This window comes from Cupressus sempervirens, chromosome 7 (assembly GCF_028749045.1).
Source record: "Cupressus sempervirens isolate cs-2001-9-10 chromosome 7, ASM2874904v1, whole genome shotgun sequence".
NCBI lineage: Eukaryota > Viridiplantae > Streptophyta > Pinopsida > Cupressales > Cupressaceae > Cupressus > Cupressus sempervirens.
Genome location: NC_143124.1, coordinates 220,632,194 through 220,652,288, shown reverse-complemented (window position 1 = coordinate 220,652,288; position 20,095 = coordinate 220,632,194).

Below are 20,095 nucleotides of genomic sequence, written 5' to 3'. Positions count from 1 at the left end.
GACAACCCTTGATTATCTTTAATATAACGGTCCTAGAAAACCATAGCTTGCTATCCATGTCATTAGCCCTTGACCAATTAGAAACTATCTTCATGTCATATCATTTTGACACCTAACCACCAAATCACTAGGCTCAATCTACCTGTCAGCATGTCACACCTCCACAACCTTAACCCATGGTTTCGATCTAACTCTGGTGACCTAGTGATCAACAACAATTCACCATTTCAAGATTCAAACCCAAGGTGAGACTAAACCTTGTGTGAACCCATGATCAAAGATCGTTTAAAAACTCTCAAACCTTATCACACAGTTGTGACCAAAGGTTTGACACAACATACTATTGAGGTGACTACAAGATCAAAATTATCTCTACTACTTCACTCAGTTATGATTAGGGGAAAAAAACTTAACTGCTAACTTGCTATGACTTAGTGATCAAAGGGAAATAACTTACTTTGCTGGGTCAATTTTTTTTTTGTTGTAGTTTGATAAGGAGCCTCAACTATGTGACTAACCATAATCACATGGTCACATATTTAAAACATTTGAGCCGTTTATTAGAAATAAAATATTTAACATAAAGTGCTACTTTTTGAGGCATAAAAATTTAAAATTTGAAGGGTGTGGGCTTAAAAAAAATGGTTTTCCTAGGGCAAAGCATTTTCATGCAAATCTCAAAGAAACCCTAGGTGCCTAGCATAGATAATAAATTCCAAAATAAGGGTTTTTCCAGAGGATAAAAACATATTGTAATTAATCCAAACTGCTCAATGGTTTAGAATAATTCAACAACATAATTTGGATAACATGCTTATTGAAAATGAAGGTAACAGTCCTTAAAGGGAAAAAATAGTACAATGGTATAGAGGTTTGCCTCATAACTCTATTACTCATTGGGATGGGTTAGGAGTAAGACTTTGGAAACACTTTGAAGATAAAAGTGACCACCTATCACTTTTAGAGTAGCTAACAAGTATAAAAGAGCACCTCATGAATATATGACTAATTTCAATTATAGATTTTAGAAGACATGGGATAGAACACCTACTGTAGTAAAACCCACCCCTGGTAATGCTTTCATACATTACCTTAGAGCCTTTAATAGTGACATAGCTACCATAGTGAAAAATATGGGAGGGGATACGTTACCAGATGCTTATGAGATTGCCATAAAGGCATAAAATATATTGATAGAAGGAGGGAAGTTAGCTCCAATTCCTGCAATACCTTTCTTTTTTGACATGCCTAATCATCAGCCTACAATAGCCCCTATCCCTACCACATCTATAAGTCAGCCCCTTGCTATTGTCCCTTTAGCCTCCCCATCTCCAAATGAGATTAGATGAAATTAAGAATATGATGGAGTCCATGATGAAAAATATAGACAAGAAGTTGTAAGTTCAGGAGAAGAAGCTAGAACATAGCTTCTCAGTGATACAAAAGATGAGTAAAAAGGTGGTGATCCTAGAAAGGCAACAAGCTCAAAACAATAAGTCTCCCCAACATCAATATCATGGTTCCATACATAGTAGGCTTCCAAATCAAAGCCAAAGTCATGTACCCTACAATTAGAATAGACCTATTGGTAATGCCCCTGCTGTAAATGCAAACCTAAATACAACTTTAGTCCCTCAGAATAATCTTGCTCAAGATCAAGACTTTTTCCCTTCCTACAACTATTCCTATGGTTATTGTGTGTGCTAGAAATTAGAATCTTACTTAGCATTGACTACACAAGAGAAAGTAACATGACAACAATACAATGTTAGTTAACCTGTTGATACTTCTCATCTACACTAGCAAGGTGATTTTTCTTTCATGAACCATCATCCAGAGGGGCATTGTCATACTAATCATGATTCCATAGCTCACAATACTAGAAGTAAGAGAAGAGTTGTTGGAGATGTTATTTCCCCAATAGTTTAAACTTCAACTTTAGATGTTGCTCCTCATGTTCCAGTGATGAATGTACAATCCAATGTTTCTCCTCAATATAGGTAAGATATGAGCAACAAGAAGTCTACTTAACCTCATACTTCTCAAATTCATCCACCTATCCATGCAACTCCCAAGGCTTCAGTCAAAGAAACTAATACTCCTTTCAATGTGGTAGATCAAATGAAAAAGACTATTATTAATATCTCTAAATGGGATGTTTTTTCTACTATACCATCACAAAAGAAGCTACTATAGCAAGAGTTGGAAAGTATAGAGGTGAAAGATCAAACACCTAAAGAAGAGAATGCAACCAACTTGATGTAGCCAATAAAAGGGGGAGAAACAAGTAAGAAAATCAGGCCTCCTCCCTTTTATATTTTGTTGATCATAGGAGATAAACTAGCCCATAATTGTATGATTTATTCAGGGGCTAGTAGCTCTATAATTCCTAAATGTATAGCTAACCTCCTTGGTATTAAGTATGAGCCAATAGTGAGGGATGTCCTTTAGTTAGATGGTAGCTCTATCAAGACTATAGGGATCCTAAAAAATGTGGAAATGGCCTTACATGCATGCCTTGGTTATGCTATGATTCAAGATATATTAGTAGCTAAGGTTGAGCCTTATTTTTCCAATTTTCTTTCTAGGGATTTCATTGCACAAATAGGAGGTCACATTGTAACAAATTAGTACTATATGTTCTTTAGGACAAGATATGGAGCAAGAGATTCCTTAAGAACATAGCCATTATCCCTTAATCATGTAGAAACTTATACTCCAAGCCCTATAAACATGTATTGTACAATTAAGGAGGAGGATGAGAAAGACATAGCACAAAAGCCTACCACTTCTTTGGTAGATGTGCTTGATTATCTTTTGGATGAGTGGGCCACTACTTATTAGTTTGATCTAGTACAAGAAGCCCTAGAGTTAGGCCTTGGCACATATTATATATTAGAAAAAGATGCCCCTATCCCTAGTCTCATGAAGACACAAGAGGGAACTAATGGATTATGGAGAATGTTCTTTGATGGCTCAAGAAGTAAGAATGGTTTAGGGGCTAGTGACATGCTCATCTCTCCCAACTTGGGGAAGTACTATTTTTCTTATAGCCTCCAATTCAACAACAAAAATGATGTAGCAAAGTATGAATCTCTGATCCAAGGTCTCCAACTTGCACAAAAGAGAGCAATCAAGGCTCTGAGTGTATTTGGGGATAATGAGTTGGTTGTTAATCAAGTAAGAAGACATAATATTACCAAGAACAATTTGCTTAAAGCATATAAGCACATAGTCTAGGATCTGCTTTAAGTTTACAAGAATTCAACATCTAGAGTGTTCCTAGAAGAGAAAATAAACATGTTGAAAGATTAGTAGAAATAGATGCTCATTATGATGTACCAAAAAATGTTAAGGATGACAAGGAGCAACACATCAGGGTGGTTGTAAGACCTACAATCTGTGGCAACTACACAAATTGACAAGTGTTTGACTCTAATGTATAAATTGTCAACTTCCTGCAATGTAAGGTAGAATTCTTTGAGAGAAACAAATCTAGACTAAAAGACCATTATGGTGACCAAATCATAAACCTTAGTGAAAAAAAGTTACCCAAAGCCTAATCACTTTGGAGAGTATCTTTAATCCTGATGATCAAGCAAGGAGTAGAAGTATGAATTTAGCTGCCAATAAAGATGACTGCATACTAGTTGCCATTGCTAATGGGAAGACTCTTGGTTTGGGAAAGGTATGCTCTAAAGTTGAACAAGAAAATTTTGTTCATTTATGTCAAGAATTTAATGATGTATTTGCATGGACATATGATGATTTAAAGGGTTTTGAACCATTTTTATTTTAGTATATGGGCAGATGCAAGGAGTTGGGTCTCAATTTCGTGAAAGTTTGCGGATTGAGATTGTACCCCTTTAGAAATGGGTACCCATTTTAGGCTCGAGCACCCGATCCAAGATTTAAAAAATAGGGACCCATTTTCCATTTTTGAAAACATAAAAAAATTGAATTTTTTAGAAATGGGTACCCACTTTTACTTTTAAAAAATGGGTACCCATTTCTAAAAATTTAAAATTTTGTTTTTTGTGGGGATTTTGTAAGCCGATTTGACATTTTCAAAATGGGTACCCATTTTTTGAATTTCAAATAATGGGTACCCATTTCTTACAACATTGGGTGGGATTTTTTTTCCCACCTTGAATTTTGGTTTGGGATAGGCTTGGTGAGACCAAGCCTATGCCTTGACCTCTCAAGATTTGGATAAGGCATTGAATTGACAAATTCACACCTTGCCATAATTTTTAGAGGGTCTTCCCAATCAAATTTTTTTATGAAACAAAAACCCATTAGAGTTGTTACTATCTTGATTTCAGAAATATGAATTTTATAGTGCTATGATTTTATTTACTATTTTTGCATTATTTTTTAATAAAAGGTGGTACCTAAACGTAAAATAGTGAAGTTCACTAAAACTTTAATAGCTTTTTTATTTATAATTTTTCTTAAATTAATTTATATGTCATCAATTTACATACAATTCTTTTGAGGTTAAAAAAAAGAATTTTTGAAAAAAGTGAAATTTTAATCAAATTATGGTGTTCGTACATGAGAGGTTTTAAAATTTACCTTTATAACCAATTAATAATTAATAAAAAAAATTATTCAATAAAAAATTAAGCAGAAATATTTTCATCAATCTTAGGTGTTTTAGGTAACTCCCTTTGAAAGGATTTACGAAAATTCATTCATTTGTGTCAAATTATGGTGTCCGTACATGAGTGTGGTATGGTCCTGAAATAGACATTTTGAAAAAGTGGTTTTTAAAGATCTATACCAAAAACAAAATCTATCATATGGGTACACAAATAAATTACATATTCAAAAACTAGATTCTGAACACTAAAAGTTTTATTTCTAAAGTTTTTTAATATTTAATCTCTAAATGCCTCAAATTTTGACATCAATTTACAAAAAAATTGAAAAATAGGAAAAACACTTCCACTTTTTGCCGAAAAGTGAGACCCAACTTCTTGCACTTACCCATACCATAGATCTAAACAGTGATGCCAAACTTGTTAGATAGAAACATAGGCCAGTTAACCCTAAGATTGAGCCATTAATGAAGAAGGATTTATCCAAATTAATAGAGGCCAATATAATTTTTCCTATTAAGAATTATTCTTATGTAGCCAACCTTGTTCTTGTTAAGAAGAAGAATGGGGTGATTAGACTATGTGTAGATTTTAGAGATCTAAATAGGGCCTCTCTTAAAGATCACCACCCTCTCCCTTCTATGGATTAGACCTTGTATAAGGTTAGTGGATCTTCTAGATTTGCCTTCCTAGATGGGTTTTTAGGTTATAATCAAGTGTTGGTTCAAGAGTTTGACAGATATAAGACAACCTATACAACAATGGGGCACTTATGCCTATAGCAAGATGCCTTTTGGACTAACTAATGCAAGTACTACTTTTCAAAAGGCAATGAAAATGGCTTTCAAGAATATGCTTGAAAGATTTGTGTTGGTCTACCTTGATGATATCATAGTTTACTCTAAGAATGTGGTATATCATTTTGGTCATCTGGGACAAGTATTCATCAAATGCAGAGAATATGGTGTGTCACTAAATCCAAGCAAGTGTATGTTTTCCACTAATCAAGGGAAATTTCTTGGACATATTATATCTAAAGAGGGTTTTACTATTGATCTAGAGAGAATAAAGAAAATTCTTTCTCTCCCACTTCCTACTTATAAGAAAGGGCTACAAAGATTCCTTGGTAGAATCAACTTTGTAAGGATATTTATCCCTAATCTTGTTACCATGGTTAAGCCCCTTACAACTATGTTAAAGAATAATATGGTCTTCACTTGGACAAAGGAAGGGATAGAAAGTTATGAAGAGTTTAAGGCAGCAATAGAATAAAATCCTACCCTTATTAATCCCAATTTTGATAAGGATTTCATTCTCTACACCCTTGGAGGTGAGTCAAGTGTATTAGCTATCTTGACACAACTAAATGATGCCAATGAAGAAAAAATTATAGGTTTTTTCAATGAATGGCTAAAGGATTATGAATATAAGTACAATTATGTGGAAAAGTAGGTCCTCTCTATCATAAAGGTGTTAAAGAAATTAGGGCATCGTTTGTCTCACAATAAGATCCAACTCTTAGTCCCTCATACAAGTGTGAAGGACTTACTCCTAAATAGGAAATCAATGAAAAAAGAGCTAGATGAATCACCAAGGTTATGGAGTATGATGTTGATATCAAGATCACCAAGCTTGTCAAAGGTAAAGGACTATGTGAACATATGATTTCATCCCAAGAGACAACTAAGGAGGTTTCTCTAGTTATAGAAAATGAAGAATCAATGGGGGATGAAAAATTGAATAGTTAGATGCATGATATGAAAACCTTCTTGTTGGAAGAAGGATATCCACAATAGGGTCAAAAGAAGATGATTTAGATTAAAGTATATCCCTTTTTCCCTAGTGGATGTCTTTTTAGGAAGGATCTAAGTAGATCCTTATTGAGATGCATAAGCATTGATCAAATTGATAGGATGATCAAGGAATTTCATGATGGTCCTAATGGTGGCTACTTCTCAACTAGAAAAATAGCTATGAAGATCATGAGAGGTGGTTATTATTGGCCAACTCTATTCAATGAGTGTTATATATATGTAAAAAAATGTGAGAAGTGTGCTTTCTTTTTAGGAAAACAAAGATTAGCAACTCTTCCCTTGCATCTTATTTAAGTTGATCAACCATTTTCCCAATGGGGGCTAGATTTTATTGGTCCAATCAACCCACCTTCCAGCTCCAATCACAACTGGATCCTAGCTACAACTAATTATTTTACAAATTTGATAGAGGTAGTAGCTCTAAAGGATGACACAAAGACTTTAGTGGTTGAATTCCTTGATGGAATTGTAACCAAGTTTGGTGTTCCTTCAACAATATTATCTGATAATGCCAAATATTTTATTGGAGCTCATATTTTCTCTTGGGTAGTTGATCATGGAATATATTTGAGTACATCGTCAAATTACTATCCCTAAGGAAATGGCTTGAATGAGTCCTCCAATAAGAACCTGATTAGAATTATAAAGAAGACCATTGCGGACAACCAGAGGTGTTGGTATTAAAAATTAAGGACTACCCTTTGGGTTGACAAAATTACACCTAAGAGAGCAGTAAGGAATTTTCCTTTCATGCTAGTATATGGAAGGGAGGCTAGGCTTCCTATTTCACTAGACTTCCCCTCTCTTGTGTTATCTCATCAGTTGGAGCTAATTGAAGATGATGCCATGACAGTTAGGATGGAAGAACTAATGGAGCTAGAAGAAAAGAGGCAAAAAGCTATGCAGACACTTGAAATTCATCAACAATAGGTCATAAAGAGCTTTGACAAGAGGGCCAAAGCTAGGATTTTCAAGGATGGAGACCTTGTTCTCAAGTGGGATGCATTAAGAGCCAAAATATGTAGGAACTTCAAATTTGATGCCATCTAGAGTGGACCTTATGTTCTCACTAGTTGCAAGCAAGCCAATGCTTTCCAGCTATCCAATCCTAATCATGATGTCCTACCAATTCTAATGAATGGAATTTACCTCAAACCCTACTTCTAAAGATGGTTAGGGTTTTCTGTATATATTAGGATAATTTTTCAAGTTTTTCCAAGAAGTGTTGAGCATAGGTTATCTCTCTGTAAGATAGCCAAGTTTTGAAATTTTGCAGTTGTAGAGAAGATAGAGGTAGAGTTATGGTTTCATGAAGCATGGATTTCAGTATCTATGACTCCATAGGCCATGGATTCTTAAGGTCACTAGTCATATACTTAGCAAGCTAGTATCTCCTCTGAGTCACCAAAATTGTTAGCCATTTTTGCCCTCCCACAAAAATTTGAGTTTTTCCTATCAAGCATGGCCAACAGTCATATTGTCTAATATTCAAACATTCTAATGTTATAAGGATACATATAAAACCTTGGGTTATCTTTACATCCTAGGTCTTCAAGTGGTTTCATGTTATAAACACCTCATTGGGCCTGCATCTTCTCAACCATCTAATTTAAATAAATCAATGAGAATCACTTTGTAACTATGGAAAATTGTACTAAAAATTTTCATAGTGACATAATGACAATGTGACATGTGTTTGGGTGGGGCCTCTTGCTTTTAGTCATGCATAGTAGTCAGAAAAAATATCTCTACCATAGATCTTTGGATAAATTGATGAGCATCACTTTGTCGCTATGGGAAATTGTACCACAAATTTTCATAGTGACATAATGATAGCATTCCATGCATCCCAATGGGCCATTTCCTTTTTCAACTTGTAAAGATGTTAAAGGAGATGATAGGTGTTCCTATTTAATTGGTCATTCTACAACTAAACCAAGTTCTTGAAATATTCAACCAACACTATCAATCAAATCTGAGATCAAGGGTTGTCATTATATCACTATAGAAAAATGCACACTCAAAATTCATAGTGATATAATGATAACATGATACATATCCTAGGTGAGCCTTTCTTCTTTGCAGCTAGTGGAGGTTTCAGTCAAGGTAACAACTATCAAAATTTTATTCATTACCTTTTGAAGTGGGCTAATTTCTTGACATACCCTTGTCCATCATTGATTTGGAGATGATCAACGATTTTTGCTATGAAAAAATGTATGATGAAAATACATAGTGACATAATGACAGTTTGACATGTGGAGGTGGTGGGACCAACCCATAGGGGGAGGGTTGTCTACCATAAATGAAGCTCCAATTGTCAGGTTCCTATTTGCTATAGATATAACACAAAGAGAAAGGGTTTTATCATGATCATTTGATCTTCCAAGATCAACGATTGTCCCTTTGTTTCTATGGAAAGTTGTATAATGAAAATGCATAGCAAGATAGAGATGATGCAATACATGTCCTAGTGGGCCCATCATAGTTCATAAGGTGTTATATTTTCTCTAATGTTAGATTGAGGAAAAATAGAGGGTCGTTGCTTTGTTGCTATAGAAAATTGTACGATGAATTTTCATAGTGATATAATGACAAGTTGACATGTATCCTAGCAGGTTCGAGTGGCAAAGTCATGAATGATTAGACAATCAACAGGTCAACATAAAGTTAGAAAGCTAGATAGGGTGGCAGAATATTCAAATGACATTGGGCCACATGGCAAGATTAGATGGTCAAATCTAGTTGACTTGTTGATTTATCTAATTTGGTGTGTTGAGAATGAAGCAAGAAACTCTTTTAATGAAGAATCAATCTTTTGATCACCTACAACCACCTTTTTGCATTCTTCATGCATGGTAAATGTAAAGGACATTCCCCTCATTGCCTAGTTATCCATTTATCTAGTTATAAATTAATGGCTACCATTTTTGTCTTCTCAAGGTTCTATTTGATGAACGATATATGATTTTCCTTCATCTGGATGTGTACCATGATCAAATCTTTCCAGATTTATAGTGATTTTTCTCTATAACCTTAAATGTAGTTTTTGTGCTTTGCCTTAGGGGAGAAGCTATCCAAGTTATGATTGAACTATAAAAGAATATTTTGTGACTCTTCTTAGGGTTGGCCTTTTTATGATTCATTGGTATTGCATTTTATGCTCTACTATTGTAATTTTCCTTTTGTCTATGCATAAATGTATTCTCTATCTTACCTCATTCTCCCATTAATATAAGTGCAAAACTTCCTTTATTTTGTTGATTTTTTGTCTTCTATCCTTAAAGTTACATAACAATATCTATTTTGCCTTGGTTGTTATAGAGTGAAGCTCCTTCCTCATAGCATTTCATTTGGTTTTGATTTGTTGTGGCTATTGGATTGAAACAAAGGTTGAATCAATGTATTTTGGGAATATGTTGATGAATAGTGCATTGTTAGATAGAAATAAGGTTGAAAAAAATATTTTGGTGTATCACCCCCTTTAGACTAGACTAGGTAGTTTTATTTCTTGAATTCCTTCTCCCTTTTCATCTTAAAGAGTAGTTAGATACACCCTGATAGAAAGGAAGCCGACCTTCTTTGGAGACTCAATCTCAAAGTTCAAGTCCCACAACTTGGAGATTGTTTCCATGTTTCATAAGGTTTCCTTTACATAAAAAGTTTAGGCAAGGGTGCAAGCTTTTATGAAAACATTAACCAATACTATATATGTTGCTAAGAAACAAGAGACCCCAAAGACAAAATCTTTCAACAAGGTTAAGAAACCCTCTAAACCTAGATTCAGTTACACCCCAATGGTTGACTCATATGAAGTGTTCTTGAAAATTTCTCTTTGGTAAACTTATCACACTAACTAATAACTATGACCTTATGACCCAAATGTAAAACCTAATTGGTGGAGAGATGACCAATTTTGCAATTACCATTGGATAAGGGTCACAATATGAGTGAATTTTTTCAAACTCAAGGACATTATAAAAGCCTACAATGATTAAGGAAAGGTTGTCACAGATAGTTTAGTTGAGAATTCAGATCAGAAGGCCTTTAAGGATCCTATTCCTAAGTATGAGAAAGGAGAAACATCATAAGACAACAAGAAAAGTCATGATGCCAAGATCAACTATACTTATTCCAATGTAAACACCGTAATCATCAACATGACCAAGCCCATAAATGAAAGCATTTACATGCTGTGATCTAAATTTGATGAGGAACCTAACTATGACACTAATGATGAGCAACCTATGGTTGTCTTTAGAATGTGCAACTCCTTTCTATAGTTTGATATTTCTAGACCACTAATTTTGTTTAGGGTGGTGGATACCTGTCATGGTAAGAATTTGAACACTATCACTCAGGGGGAAGTCTAAGGTTATTCTTAAGATCCCTAGTGAGCCCAAGAAAGCCTCATATTCCAAACAAATGAATTCACCTAATATATCCAGTTATGATCTTATGAGTCAATTGTAGCAGACTCCTACACAAATTTCCATCTTTGAGTTCTTAGAGTTGTATCCTTTGCACAAAGAGATCCTAGAGAAAGATTTGTACACAACTAATATCTCTATAGATATTGATACCAAGAGGTTCCAAGCTATAGTCAATCACATATCTTCACCACACTATATCACCTTTTTGGAGGAAGATGACAAGTCTCTTAGTGATCCTCATAACCTCACCCTTCACATTGAATTTCAAATCTACCACACCTGAGTTTGATGAGTATTGATAGACAATAGTAAAGGGTTAAATATTGTTTCTGTTAGTGTAATTCAACAATTTGGTATGTCTAAATTTATAATTGGTCCTAGATGGAAGATAACCATAAAAGCATATGATGAAGCTGAATGATCCTCCAAGGGTCTAATTGTGCTTCATATCTATGTGGATCCCATAGAGAAAGATGCAGTCTTCCAAGTATTAAACATCCCACTAGCGTATAATATTTAGTTAGATAGGCCTTACATTCAGAACATGCAAGTTGTATAATTAGTGTATCAAGTTTCCATTCAATGGTGAAAAGATTATGATCCCATATGACAATTCCATGTCTATCAATATGCTTATTACTGCAAAATTGCTAGTGCCACATAACTAACCTTCTAGTGACATTAGACCATCATTTACAGAATGTGAGAAGTAAATAAAAATGATGAGTGTTGGTATGGGGGAGTATACCCTGGACTCCATTGTAGCATTACTTGTTTCCCCATATTCTTATGGAAAACCATTTGAGAAGATGAAGCCTTTAACTTCTGCTATGACAATCTACAATACCTTTTTCCAATTCTTAGCCCCCCTAGAAGACAAAAAGGAAGAATAAGCAATTAGAGATTAGGTATATAGAAAGGAAGGATCAATAAATGAGGTTATTCTCATCATGCCTATACCTCCTAATAAATATGGTAAAGATTATTATTTTCTCAAAAATATTGGTTACCTAGGTTAGGGACCTTTGAGAAACAACAAAAAAGCTCTTATTGAGCCTCTTAGTCACAATAAAGGTCATACGAATAAAGATAAAACTAGTTTAGTTTTTGGGGATGAGGACAATCTTCCTATTTATGATAGAGAACCTCCACTTTCTATAATTGATTTAGAGGGTGAGGTTCAACCTCTATCTACAACTACTCTAGGAATTGATTTTGTCCCATCAATGATTACATAGCTGAAGCATCTACTTCTAGACAACCTAAATTGGATGAATTAGACATTGAGAATCCTATTGTAGAAAGAATTAAGAGAAATATTTCCCAACTTGTGGCTGAGAGCAAAGAATTGATTCTCAATAATATAAGTTGGAATCCTCTTTTGATGCCTCTTGTGAATTGGGTATAGATGTGGTACATTCCTATATTATTCAAGCTAGTGTAGTTGATGAGTCTCATGTAGAGCTAGACAAGTTGGATTCAAAACTCACCTTAGTAGATTACACTAATTCTTCTAGGACTTACCTTGATCAAAACTTCTTTGGATACTTCCGTATAGGCTTGACATTTCTCATTGTTAGAGATGATTCCTTTCATGTTAATAACCTTAAAGCCTCCATTTCACTTTTTCTTCTGCACCATGATCTCATAGACTGGTCTATTCAAAACCAAAGACCTGGGCTAACTTCATTTCAAAATGATTATGAGATCCCATGCTACTTGAATACCATAGAACCCATGGCATTTTCCACTAGCGAAACAATAGTCAACATGATCGAGTTAGACATCGAGTACCTCAGTCATAAATTGAAAAGAAAAATGAAAAATAAGAGTTTAGATGGTGAAAGTCACTTTGTGACAGTGTTTGAACAAAAAAAGAGTAAAAATAAAGACATATTTGAGGGTGAAAACCTCTTTGAGGATCTCGAGGATGAGGCATTGGGTAGTCTTCCAAGATATTTTCAGGATAGATCATAAGTTTTGATAGAATCAACATATCCCATCAACTTGGGTACTAAGGAATCTCCCAAGATTATCCACTTGGTCCAATCTTTATTAGTAGAAGAAAGAGAACAATTCACACAGTTCTTTAAGGAAAAAAAGATCAACTTTGCATGGACTTATGCTTATATGTCTTGCCTAGATATAGAGCTCATTATGCATCACCTCTCCATTTCTCCTAGTGTTAAACTTATCAAGAAAAAATTAACAAAAATGCACCCTCATGATCCCTTGTTGGTCAAAGTTGAGCTAGAAAAATTGCTAAGTGATAAATTCATTAGAGCTATCAACTATGTAGAATGAATATCTAATATAGTATTCATTTCTAAACATGACAAGTCCATTTGCATCTGTACAAATTTTAGGGATTTAGAGAAGGCATCCCCAAAGAATGACTTTCTACTACCAAACATTGATATGATAGTGGACATGGTAGTAGGCTATGAAATGTATTCTCTAATGAACATCTTCTCAGGGTACAACTAGATTAAGATAGCTCCTAAAGACTAGGAGAAAATAACTTTCACTTGTGCATGGGGTACATTTTGTTGGAATGTCATGCCCTTTGGGCTAAAAAATGTAGGTACTACATACCAAAGAGTCTTAAGTACTGATCTACCTCACAATAGGTGTATCATAGTCATGCTCTAGGCCATGCTTAGGAATAATATATTCAAACTAAGGACTATTTTTCGCACTATGAGGTGCATTTAATTTTGTCAACCTAGGGACGTGTTGGTCTAATTTTTTGCATGTTAATTTTCTTGGAATCATGGTAAAAAAAATTAGATGTGAGTTCTTTTGTTATGTCCTAGGTTTTAGGTTCTGGTCTTGTATTTTTGATATTTTTAAATTTTTTTCTAAAACCCTAGGTCTTGCCTTTTAAATTTTATTCTAGTGCGAAAGTCTTAATAGCAACTAAATATTCTTTTCTAAAATCTTATCTCATCGTTGGATCTTGTTAAAATCAATGGATGTCACATACTCGCTATAAAAATTTGTGAGGTTGTTTCCTATAGCAATGTAGCGACCATCAGAGAACTATGTCCTGGTGTTGAAAAGTGAAGTCCAGGGCTGAAAAAAAACTATATTAATATGAAGGCATTATGGTCACATGCACCTTGTAAGTACTGTCAGAATAGGAAAAGGGACCTAGTAGAAGCAGCCAGAAGTCAACACCAAAATCAAGGTCTTTTCAATGCCTCACTACATCGCTATCAGAAAACTACGCATCTTGCCATTAGCAAAGTAGCGAGGTGCTATGAAATCAAAGACATGGTGGCCTCCAAGTTTCTCGATAACTATAGTGGCCTCCAAGTTTCTCGATAACTATAGTCTATCCAGGTGGCATGACGAGTAATAAATGCTATTGTTAGAAGTAGTTAGTAGGGGTGATAGTGATTTGATGGGTTTCTATTCTTCTAGTGTCAAGTTTTATTAAAGTCACCAGAGCTTGCTACCTCGCTATCAAAAAAAATTGACATCTCGCCATTAGTGAAGTAGCGAGGCACCATGAAAAGAACAGATAGTGGGACCTCAAGCAATGTGGAAGGGTGACTATGATTAAAAGTAAGGTCTTTTTGGGTGCCAATAGTGCAAAAATTTCTACATCATCAGTGCCCCAAACCCATGCCTCATTCATAAAGCATATGAGGGATCCCGATTGTCAAATTAGCTTAAATCGATGATCCTCGCCATCTTGCTATGAAAAGTTGCACAATGTTTAGTCTATGTAACATAACAAGTATGGAACCCACCACTTCTTCAAGGTACTTTGTGTAGTCTCCTTACCTTTGATTTGATCTCAGATCAATGACCATTGTCATCTTGCATTGAAAAATGTGCGAAAGTTATGTATAGCGAGGTAGTGAGTGAGGGACCCAGCATTGTTCTCTTAAGGGTTGTATCAAATGTCTGCCACTGGATCAAATAAAAATCAATGGTTACCACTAACTTGCTATAGAAAGGTTATTGACAGTTATGTATAGTGAGGTAGCGAGTTGATGACACATGTCCTCAGTCATCTATGGGCCCAATTTGAAGCACCAACAGTTGAAGGAATAGTATAGATGGAAGCATTTTATTGGGTTGACTGCCAATGTGTTAAGAAGAAAAATGAGTTAGCCTAGTTTTCATTCTTGGATCGTCAAATTTTTCAAGGATCAATGATGAAATTTTAAAAAGAACTTGGTAAAGATGTGAAGCGATTCCTCATCTATTTGAGAGCAATTGTAGAGGTTCAGAGAAGAACAAGTTTGGAAAATCGAGCTAGGAATTTTAGAACTAATTTTTGATAAGGTAATGACCTAAATGTAGTTAAAAGGTAGTGAAAACTTAGTTTGGGTTGAATTTGATCTCATTTATTCAGTAAAAATTGAGATTTCACCAACATTTCATGTGGTAGATCAGATATTATGGATGCAAAAAGGTTTTTCATCATTAAGCAGAGATATTTCAAGATCAGTAATAGAAAAATGATGAAACCAAAATAGATCAGAATGGGAGAAGGGAGAAAGAAGTTATTCAGCTGCAGGAGATTGAATTTCAAGTGGACATATGTCAATTGCAAGTTGAATCTGGGAATTTCCCTCTTGATATTTATACTTTCTTCATCTCTTTTTTAAGTGGGGGGAATTTTGGAAAGTTTATGTGGAATGAAGGCATTTAGTAGAACTGGCCCTGGAATTGATGAACTCTGAATGAAAGATCTTGAATGTGCTAGTTATAGACCATGAAGTTGTGCTTTTGCTATGATACCCCCTTCCCATCCCATTAGTTTCTCATTCCCACCATTTTCTCTCTTGTATGAAAACATATGTTATTGTATAGTCTAGTTTATTAGGTTGTTTATGAGTCAATTTCATGCATTTTTATGTATTATTTCAAGGAAATGAATACAAAGAACAACAAGGGTTGAGTTTCATTTTAAATCTTGTCTCCATTCTTAGTGAGTTGTAATATTTTATGATCTTTGAACAAAGAGCTTAGGTCATAGTTGTAGTCCCTTAAGGCTATATGTTGTTTCATTATTGCTTGTAATTCAAGGAATTATGTAAATGGTTCAGAGAAATCAACAGGGTTGTAGATTTATTGAGGAGGATATCAGGTAAGAATGAGATTTAAATTGAACATTGATGCCTATTTACAAGGTGAATGGATAGATCAGATATCTGAATATATGAATAAGTATCAGATATCCAAAATGCATAAGAGAGATTTATGAATTTGCCCAATGGATTAGGCACTGCTCAGCTATAGGATCATTAAGTTGTTGTCTATACATGGTTTTCATCTACTTTCCCCACCCACATAAAATCAAATCAAATTCAAATCATCTTTACATTTTATGTTGAAGAACCTAAATGTAATGCCCTCACTTAGCTTGTGAATATCATAGAGTTGCAATTTTCTACTGTAGATCTATGTTATTGCATGAGTTATAGGAGAAATAAGGGTTTTATCTACTTTATATTAGATTCAGTATATGCTTTGATAACTAGTACCATATAAAGAATCTATAGGTCCACCCACCTAGGTCTTGCAGAGCCTAAAGAAGAAGCAGGGTCTAGCCTTATAGTTGGCCCAAGACTGTAGTCAAGTGTATCCATCATAGGAATTTGCTAGCCTTAGATGCATTTGTATAGTTTCTTGGTCATTTTCAAAACTATTAAATCGGGAGCCAACAAAATGGTGACTCTACTAGGGAAGCTGTGAAGTAATTCACTATTAAAAGGACAAGAATCTTTGGTATAAGTTGAATATATATTTCAAATCCTATTCTCAGTTGGGTTTTTGCCCAGCTGAGTCACCAAAAAAATGGTGACTCTACTGGGGAGTCTATGAAGTAATTCACTATTAAAAGGATAGGAATCTCTGGTTTAAGTTGAATATTTCAAGTCCTATTCTTAGTTGGGTTTTTGCCCATCCGAGTCACCAACAAAATGGCCACTCTGCTGGGGATTGTATTGAATTTTAATGGTAGACAAACCTTGAGAATTTGAAGAAGATTCAATATAGTAGGAAGGATTTGCAACAGTAGCAGGGTTGTGTGAGTTGTTTACCATTTCTCTACTGATGTTTTGTGGTCCCCAGTGAAGCCTTATTCATGGACAATAGTAAGTTGTGAAATTGGATGTAAATTGTGTTCTATGACTATTATAGGTCTATCTTCAATCAATTCAATTTGCAAGTGCTATTGAGAAAGTTTAGAGTCAAGAATTGATTTATAAAGTGTAAACTCTTTTCAAAATGATAATGATCTACAAGTTTCTCCTACATTGAAGGTCTGGTTTAGATTTTTCATGTGACAAATTATGTTTTATTTCTCACAAAGTGTGAATGGTGACTCTCAAATATCTGTACTAGTTTGTTCCTAGTTGATTTCATTGCAAAATTTTCAAGGATTTTCAGTTGAATGGATAGATCTAAAACTGTTGATAGATCTTGGAAAGGAAGTTTTAAATTCTTGATAATTTTTTAAGTGTTGTTTGCAATCTGCTGTTATAAGAAAGTGAAATGTAAAAGTAGATCACAGTAGTGATTATTTTATTCCTCTTGCAAAGAGGTGGTGGCTCTACAAAGTTTGATCAGTGGTGTAAAGGATTTTTTAGTCTTACACCTATGCCAATTAGTAGATCTAAGGTTTCAGACAGCAACACATAAAGGTATTTTCAGTTTTCATGTCTTTGTCATTCATGAAAGTTGAATGGTAGAAATGGTTTCCTCCATCTAGTGTTTCAGCACTAAGAAAATAGAGGTGGAGTTTTAAAATTTTGAAAGATGGTTTCTAAGTCTAGGTCTGAAAATGATGTGCCAACTTCTGAAAGTGTTCATGCAAACATTTCTATATTGAAAAGAAAGATTCATGATAAGACTGTCTTAATGTTAAAAAGTACAATTGGTGATATTAAGGGTCTTAGTGGATTCCAAATTTATATGAAGTTTAAATCAGTAGTTATGAATCTTGATGAGTTTTTCAGACCTGAGGAGTCTTCATGGCCAGTGGTACTCTTAGAAGTTTTTATGCCACATTCGGTTGATTGGCCAGCCAAGATAAGATTAGATAAGATGTGTGAAATCCAAGATTTTATCATGGAGGTTGAAAATGTTTTGAAGGCTAATGAGTCTAATGTTAATGAATGTAATGAATCTATTGAAAGTGATACTGAATATGAAGAGTCTCATTTTTATGAATCAGATGATAGTAATCAACGCTTTGATAATAGGCATAATGTGGGTTCATCCTCTTATGATAATGAATATAAAGAAGAGGAAAAGTGTGACAGTAATAATAGTCTTCCTTCTAATGATGAATGTGAATGTGTTACAATTTCATTCATTGAGGTATTGTCTAAAAAGGAAGATGTAGGTGATGATCAGAGTTCTGAGTTTTTAGAAAATATTACTAATGAGTCTACTATTACAAATGTGTTAAGCTATCTAGATAATAATCATAGCCAAGGAGAAGAAACTACAGATGAAGTCTTGTTAAGTGTTGATGAGATTTTTGATTTGTTGGCTCATGATTTTGAAAGGTATGCTAATCTATCTAAGGGTGCTTTTGTTTTGCCACATTTTTTATTTCCATATGGTGAAGTCATTTCCCCTAAATTTGATGTTGAAGAAGATACAGTTTTAGAATATGCTCTGTTAGGCTTGAGAGGTGTATGTGATGGTAGTTCATACACTAATACACATGATGACTTCTATGTTGAGAATGCAGATGTAGAGATAAGGTCTATTACAGGTTCATTTTCTTCTTGTTTTCATAAGGCAGAGATACATTCAGATTACTCATGTGATGAGGAAAGTAATACTAATGAAGTCATTTATTCTAGTGAGCTATTTGAGGGAAAATTGGATACAGATCAACATATTCTAAGAAGGCAATTTCATGATGATTCTTGTGATTTAGTATCTAATCAGTTGTTTGAGTGTGAAGAGGTTTCAACAAAGGATAAATCTGATTTGATGAGTGACATAACTAGAAGTAGGCAACAATCAGATTCCACATACTCTTCACAACTAGGGACACAAGGTGAGTTGCAAGTTTTTGGTACATGCAACTTGGTGAATGATGTAGATTATGAAGTTTTTGTGTTTTCGATCAGCATGCATGAATCATCATTGGATTTTGATTCTCAGTTCAGTTTGTGTAATCATGAGCATGCTGATGCTTTTTCTCATAGTGAGCATGAAGATGAAATATTCTTTGAATTTTATAGGCACTATGAGAATGATTATAATTTCATTTTGACAAGTGATGTGATTCAAGATGCTAATCTAATTGCTAAAATTGAAAAATATATTTTCAGCTTACCTCAGAGAGATGTAAATGAAAATTAGGTATATGACAAAGGTAAGAAGTTTTGAAAACTTTTCGATGGCCTGGGGCCATTGTTTGTACATAATAGGAGTAGTTTTCCTATTTTCAATAAATCTATTCAAGAGAAGTTTTTGAAGTCAGGTGTGTGGTTTACTTCTCCCAAAGATTTGAATCCTTGCCATGCCCACAAGGGATATGCAACCCCAAATAGAGCCATTGTTGGTTTGATTTTTTGTATGTTAATTTTCTTGGAATCATGGTTAAAAATTAGATGTGAGTTCTTTTGTTAGATCCTAGGGTTTTAGGTTTTGGTCTTGTATTTTTGATATTTTTAAAAATCTGTCTAAAACCTTAAGTCTTTCCTTTTAAATCTTATTCTGGCATAAAAGTTTTAATGGCAACTAAATATTCTTTTCCTGCCTACATCGAAGTCATTGTTGAGTCCTTTTGAAAAATCTTATCCCGCTGTTGGATTTTGTTAAAATCAACAGATGTCGCGTACTTGCTATAAAAATTTGCGAGGTTATTTCCTATAGCGATGTAGTGACCATCAAAGAACTATGTCCTAGTGTTGAAAAGTGAAGTCTGGCGACAAAAAAAATTGTATTAATATGAAGGCATTATGGTCACATGCACCTTGTAAGTACTGTCAGAATAGGAAAAGCGACCTAGTAGAAGCAGCCAGAATTTGGCACCAGAATAAAGGTCTTTCTGATGTCTCACTATCTCGCTATCAAAAAACTAAGCATCTTTCCATTAGTGAAGTAGAGAGGTGCTATGAAATCAAAGACACGGTGGCCTCCAAATTTCTCGATAACCATAGTATGTCTAGGTGGCATGAGAAGTAATAACTACTATTGTCAGAAGTAGTTAGTAGGGGTGATGGTGACTTGATGGGTTTTTAATCTTCTGCCACTG